The 6,618-nt window shown below is 45.8% G+C and overlaps 1 non-coding gene across 1 annotated transcript; it reads right to left on the bottom strand.

Annotated features, from left to right (window-relative positions):
* Positions 1 to 4,445: 4,445 nt before the first annotated feature.
* Positions 4,446 to 4,520, bottom strand: Trnas-cga (transfer RNA serine (anticodon CGA)). The gene has a single exon. It is a non-coding gene; the product is annotated as a tRNA-Ser (tRNA).
* Between the last annotated feature and the right edge of the window lie 2,098 nt (positions 4,521 to 6,618).

Genomic DNA, 6,618 nt, shown 5'->3' with positions numbered 1-6,618 from the left:
TTACCCGGCGGTGCGTGCTCCGGCTTCCCCGCCTGGCGGCTCCGATCCGCAGCCCAAGGCGTTCGCGCTGTTGGTTGTGGTTACTACAAACATGATTAATTACATGCAGCAAGAGTATCACCTTAGAAGCATCAACATGATTAACTGTGAACACGCTTTAAGTATTCGGTAACGTCCCATTTACGACTGTAAAATATTTCACGAAAGTAGCTTTCTAAGAACTAAGTTCATTTCACCTGCTTTCAAACTTACGTTAGACTTCCAAAACACTTAACTGCAGAGCGGTTCTCACCACTGCCAAACGGACTCCACCAACGTGGGAAAGCGAAGTAACAATGAAGAAATAAAACCGTTTAAAATATTTGCCTGAAATCTGAGTGAATGAAACTTCAGTTGTAATAAAACATAAGTCTGGCAAAATTTTGGCACTTGTAACTACAATATTCAACAATTATGTGAGGCCTGCAGACTTAACTTTCATCCAATTACTCAGTCAGATGAAACTTTTAAGTGGTTTTTCAAACAGAGCAGACAATGTGAGGTTAAAAGGTCGTGTATGCCTGTATCCTTCTTTATTAAAGAGTTTAAGTCCCCTGCTTCTCGCAACAAGCCAAATAATGCAGAAATCAGCAAATGGATGAAATGAGTAAAGCGTGTGGTGATTTATAATACGCATTTTAACAGTCGTCCGTTTACTTGTCTCCTGGAAATCAAGGATATAACTTCACTGCTGAGGGATTCTTCCAGTAATTGTTCGTCTGGTTTTTCTTGTGATGTCTGCCTATTTGAATGAGATATGACTGTTAATATTCTAAGACAAATTATGTCAGACAGTTGTACAATTTCAGAAGTTAATTTCGATTCTGTTCAGCTTCAAATGACGCTTTTAACTAATCTCTTGAGCCCTATATCCCGGAGTATGGTTAATAGCCGAAACTGGTAGAACATTAAGGGGACAAATAAACAGCTGACGGTTAAAATGCATTTTATAAAGTACTTTGCGGCTGCTGAACCTCACTTTATGGAAACGTGTGTGGTGATTACGTTCAGTGAACCTTTACAGTATTCTTTTTGCTGATATAAAATGAGAAACAGATCACAATTTTAACAAAGATAAATCAACTCATAAAAACTACGCATTCAGTTAAGGTTCAAATGGTTCAAATGGCTCTGAGCACTATGGGACTTAACATCTATGGTCATCAGTCCCCTAGAACTTAGAGCTACTGAAACCTAACTAACCTAAGAACATCACACAACACCCAGTCATCACTTCAGTTAAGGAACAGGGCGTGAGAACATGGGCTGTCTGGTACTTTTTTTTCAGCACATAAACAGCTTTGACTTTATCGCCGTATCTTAGACAGTTTATTGCTTCCTAAAATATCTGTTTTTGAATTGCCGAGGGCTTATTCCAAAAATGTCCGTACTTTAAATGAGCGAAGGAAAAGCACTTTGTTCACGACATCTGGCACAGCAGTACGTTCCCAAGACAGGGCAATCTCTCTTGCCAAATACCTTCCCGCGTAGTCTGCAGGCCACTACGGATGACGTGCATTCCATCCAACATTACGGCGCTTCGGTATACGAAGGCACTGCTAAGGGAGGGAAAAAAACACATATATATATATAGGGTGGAGCAGGCTGGGAGCTAGTGCGCGTGTTTGCGGCGAGCGGGGCGTGGGCATGGCGCGGCGCAGGAGAAGCAGAGGAACGAGGGAGCGAGTATATGGATGAGGCGAATAATAATAGTAAGAAAGTGAAATAAATATTGGCCGGGGCACTCTCGTTGGGCGTGAAAAGCGAGGCCGATCTGGCGAGAGGGCTGCCTCGGCGGCGCCAGGCGCATACGTCGGCGGGAAAATATTTTGCCAATAGCGGCGTCGGAGCACAGTAAACTAGCCGCGCCGGGCGGCGCGCACGCGCACAAGCCACCAGCCGCGAACCTGCCGACGCAGCCTCTCCGCTCCACACACCGCGCCGGGGCCGAGGGCGCGCCGCGGCGCTTTGTCGTTGGCCCACCGCGGCGATATTGAAGGTGTTGTGAGGAGGCGGTTCCCCTTGTAGCGCAATATTTCACGCGGTTTTTATACGCCGCGGGGAAGACGTAAACAGCGCGGAGATGCAGGTCATGAAGTCCAACAATATATACGAGAACGATATTTTCCACTTGCAAACGGCGAGTGGTTCAGTACGAAAAATATTATTTGGCTCGTCAGGCGGGTTTGAAAGCCACCATAGCACTGTGACATCTTCGTTATTAAACAGTATCTTCATTGCACAGCACTCATTAGTTTCGAAAAAAAAAATCTGTTGACGCCACTGGTGCACTGAATACGTTATTAAGGAATAACAGTAGTGTGGTCTGATAGTAGCGCACGAAAAATAATGTGCGGTCACTATTTTGTACTGTAAACTTCAGTATTGTCGAGGCACATAAGAGAAAGTATTGATTAATCGTTTCTTTAGGTATTGTATGTCATTACGTACAATTGTTTTCGTCACAATTTCTTGTGAACTATCTTCTCATTGTATGATAGTTGATACAAATCCCGCGTTCTTTCATTTCCTCGGTCTCCTCTGAATGAACTTGATTGTTGCACTACATAGTGATTCACCACAGAAAGGCAGAGTGTACTACAATGAAAACCAAAAGAAATTGGTGCACCTGCTTAATATCGTGTTGGGCCCTCGCGAGTATGCAGAAGCGCCGCAACACGATGTGGCATCGACTCGGCTAACGTCTGGAGGAGTGCTCCAGGGAACTGACACCATTGAACCAGAACGCTGGTCGATCATCAGCGATCGGCTTATTATATTTGGCGCCTCCCCGGGCATGAGCATCTTTGTGTTTTCGGCTGGGGCTCGCGGGACGGCGAGAGGAGTCGGTTTGGGGCGGCCGGTGAGACTGGCGGAGTTGTGGCTAGGGCGTAAGCACACGTGTGATGTCTGTTGCGCCTGTTTGCTAATCGTGAAACTCCTGCGGCGGTTACTGGTTGCCTGGAAGACATTTGATATAAACTGTGCCAAGCCTCGCAGTGAGAGGGGAGTCCGGAGTTGGTGTTGGCCTAGATGTTTGTACAAATTGAGGTGACTGTGTGAGAAGGAAGGCGTGGGCCTGTGGGTTGCTTCGTCCTTCTGGCAGCCACCTTAAGTGGATGTTCGGCCGGAATGTCTACAGTTTGTGGTGAGCATAGTGTGAACAAGGGGGTTCTCGTAGGATGTGCGCCCAGCCTGACTCTTAGCCTGTGTTATTTGTGGGTGCCGACCCCTTGTCTGGAACTGCTTCCGGGTGTCCTGTAACATTTCACAGCAAAACTATGTTTTTTTGGCATTCTGTATTTCTGGCTGAGCTTCCGCCTAGAAAGGGGAAAGATTTGTGCCTCAACTGAAAGGGGGGGAGGGGGGGTTCGATTGTACATCCTTTGGAATTCCTTAATGCTGTAATTTAAACATATAAAAAAAATTGTTCTTTCAGAATAAGCGCCTGTTTCTTTGGGACACTGCAGTTCAAACAGGAGTGGCGTAATGTTAAGGAGTATTTGTTATTCGTCAAATGAAGTGTATTTAATGTCTTGCAGTTTTCTGGGGCACGCAGCTGTGTTATTGAACTCATTTTGAAGTGTTCTGTCGGGTGAATGACTGCTCCCGACTTCAGTGTATTCTTTTGAGTAGTATTGTAAGGGTTTTTGGATATTTGTCAGTGGGGTGTATTGCTTCAATTTCGTTTGTCTCTTTCTTTTGAATTACGGAGAATTGGTTTAGTTTATCTGGTTATTGGCATAACTCACGCTTCACGCACTAAATCAGCAGATATTGGAATTGTCTTTTTTTTTAAATTCCTGTTTAATGTCAGACAGATGCAAATGTAACTTCATTTATGTTATTTGAAATAAATGTGTTGGATTGACCTTAATTAATTACGTGCAATCGAAGTAAGGGACGCAGTCCTTCATTAGTGCTTAACAGTGGGGTGTGGTTCGGGTGGCGAGCCCCGTGCTCGGACCAACCATAAATCCTGGAGGACTGTCCATAAATCAGTAAGAGTACGAGGGGGTGGAAAACTCTTCTGAACAGCGCGTTGCTAGGCATCCCAAATATTCTTAATAATGATCATGCCTGGTGTCCAGCGGGAGTGTTTAAACCAAGGAGAGCGTTTCTGGAGCCACTCTGTAGCAATTCTGGGCCTGTGAGGTGACGCACCGTGCTGCTGGAATTGCCCAAGTCCGTCGGAATCCACAATCAACATGAATGGATTCAGGTGTTCGGACACAATGCTTACGTACGTGTCACCTGTCACAGTCGTATCTAGACGTATCAGGGGTCCCATATCACTCCTGCTGTATACGCCCTACACCATTACATAGACTCTACCAGCTTGAACAATCCCCTGCTGACATGCACGGTTCATTGATTCATGAAACTTCCTGGCAGATTAAAACTGTGTGCCCGACCGAGATTCGAACTCGGGACCTTTGCCTTTCGCGGGCAAGTGCTCTACCAACTGAGCTACCGAAGCACGACTCACGCCCGGTACTCACAGCTTTACTTCTGCCAGTACCTCGTCTCCTACCTTCCAAACTTAACAGAAGCTCTCCTGCGAAAGGGCGTGAGTCGTGATTCGGTAGCTCAGTTGGTAGAGCACATGCCCGCGAAAGGCAAAGGTCCCGAGTTGGAATCTCGGTCGGGCACACAGTTTTAATCTGCCAGGAAGTTTCATATCAGCGCACACTCCGCTGCAGAGTGAAAATCTCATTCTGGCATTGATTCATGAGTTTGTCTCCATACCCGAACACGACCATACGCTCGATACAATTCGAAACGAGACTCGCCCGACCATGCAACATGTTTCCAGTAATCAACAGTCCACTGTCGGTGTAGACAGGCCCAGGCGAACCGTAAAGCTCTGTACCGTGCGGTCATCAAGGGTACATGAGTTGGCCTTCGGCTCCGAAAGCCAATATAGATGAAATTTCGTTGAATGGCTCACACGCCGACACTTGTTGATGTCCCGGGACTGAAATCTGCGTCCGCCTCGATAGCTGAGTGGTAAGCGTGACGGACTACCATCCTCAGGGGCCCAGGTTCGATTCTCGGCTGGGTCGGGCGTTGTTCTCCTCTCAGGGACTGGGTGTTGTGTTGTCTCCATCGTCATTTCATCGCCTTCCCGCCCGCAGATCGCCCAGTGTGGCGTCGAATGTATTAAGGCCGACGCCAAAGCTGGCGGACCTGCCGCCTAAGGTGCCTCCCCGGCAATGACGCCAAACCCTCATTTCCGTTTCCACTGAAATCTGCAGCAATATGACGAAGGGTTGCACTTCGCTCATGTTTAATGGTTCTCTTCAGTCGTCGTTGGTCCAGTCCTTGCAGGATTTTTTTCCGGTCACAGTGATGTCTGAGATTTGATGTTCTACCAGATTGCTGATATTCATGGTACACTTGTGAAATGACAGTACGGGAAAAATCCCCATTTCATCGCTTCAGCATCCCATCGCTCGTGCGCAGACTGTAACACCACGTTCAAACTCACTTAAATCGTAAAAACCTGTCATTGTAGCAGCAGTAACCGATGTAACAACTGCACCAGACACTTGCTATCTTACATAGGCGTTGCCGACCCCAGCCTCGTATTCTGCCAGTTTACATATCCCTTTATTTGAATACGCATGCCCATAACAGATTCACAGCGCTTCAGTGTACATTATAGTCAATACATGGTCGTTACAAAATACAGCTAACCTCTCCATTCAGCTACGATCAAAAGTTAATTTCAAAGTTGAACTGAACACTTTCGCGGGGAAAATTAATTGAGGGAGGCATACCGTTTCCACAGAAGTCACTGACGCAATGTATAGTTTGTGTACGGAGGGAGGAATTGAAGGCTTACATATACTGCCGAACATTAACAAGGTGCAGGAAAAAACTAAAACATGGCTAGCGACAATACGTGTTAGGTATGACGTACCAGTACCGACGTAGTCTGTCGTCAAAAAGGAACTGGAGCTATGCGAACACTATTGGCTTGGATAGAACCGCCCAATATACGTACGGGGAAGAAAACATACAGGTAATGAAAATTAGAGCCAGTAACGTAACAGTATTCCGAGTTTCGTTGTATATTCATTACACAGTAACTCAACGGCATGGTGCTGCGGCATCTGACTACCCATTACTGAAGACAAGAGGACGAAATGGAGGGCAAAGTGGTGTTGGAATCAATGTTGACCACACTAATATACGTTAAAGCGGTTGTTAATTATTAACAACATCTAGTAACTATAAGTCGAACTGTTGTGCACAAAGTCTGGAGTACACGTGAAAGAGAATTCAAATGTTTCGTGATCTGGAAACTATGCTCTCTCATATATAAAGTTTTTATGGAGGGATCAATTTTAGAATCGCTGTCTGGCTGGGGAAGATGATAGTTTACCGCAAGTTACCAGAGAAGTTAACACGAGTTTTATGAATGCAACGGTTCGCGGTGAACACGAAGAAAATAAATTGAGCTTAAGTGAATGCAAGCAATCGTAGGGTATCTCACTTAGTAGCTCCATGATTTGAACCCATTTGCTGTGCTGTAGGAATGTTCTCTCCCTTGGTTGCAATCATACACAATAT

The sequence above is a fragment of the Schistocerca serialis genome, chromosome 8 (assembly GCF_023864345.2).
Source record: "Schistocerca serialis cubense isolate TAMUIC-IGC-003099 chromosome 8, iqSchSeri2.2, whole genome shotgun sequence".
Classification (NCBI taxonomy): domain Eukaryota; kingdom Metazoa; phylum Arthropoda; class Insecta; order Orthoptera; family Acrididae; genus Schistocerca; species Schistocerca serialis.
This window is presented reverse-complemented; position numbering and strand designations above follow the sequence as displayed.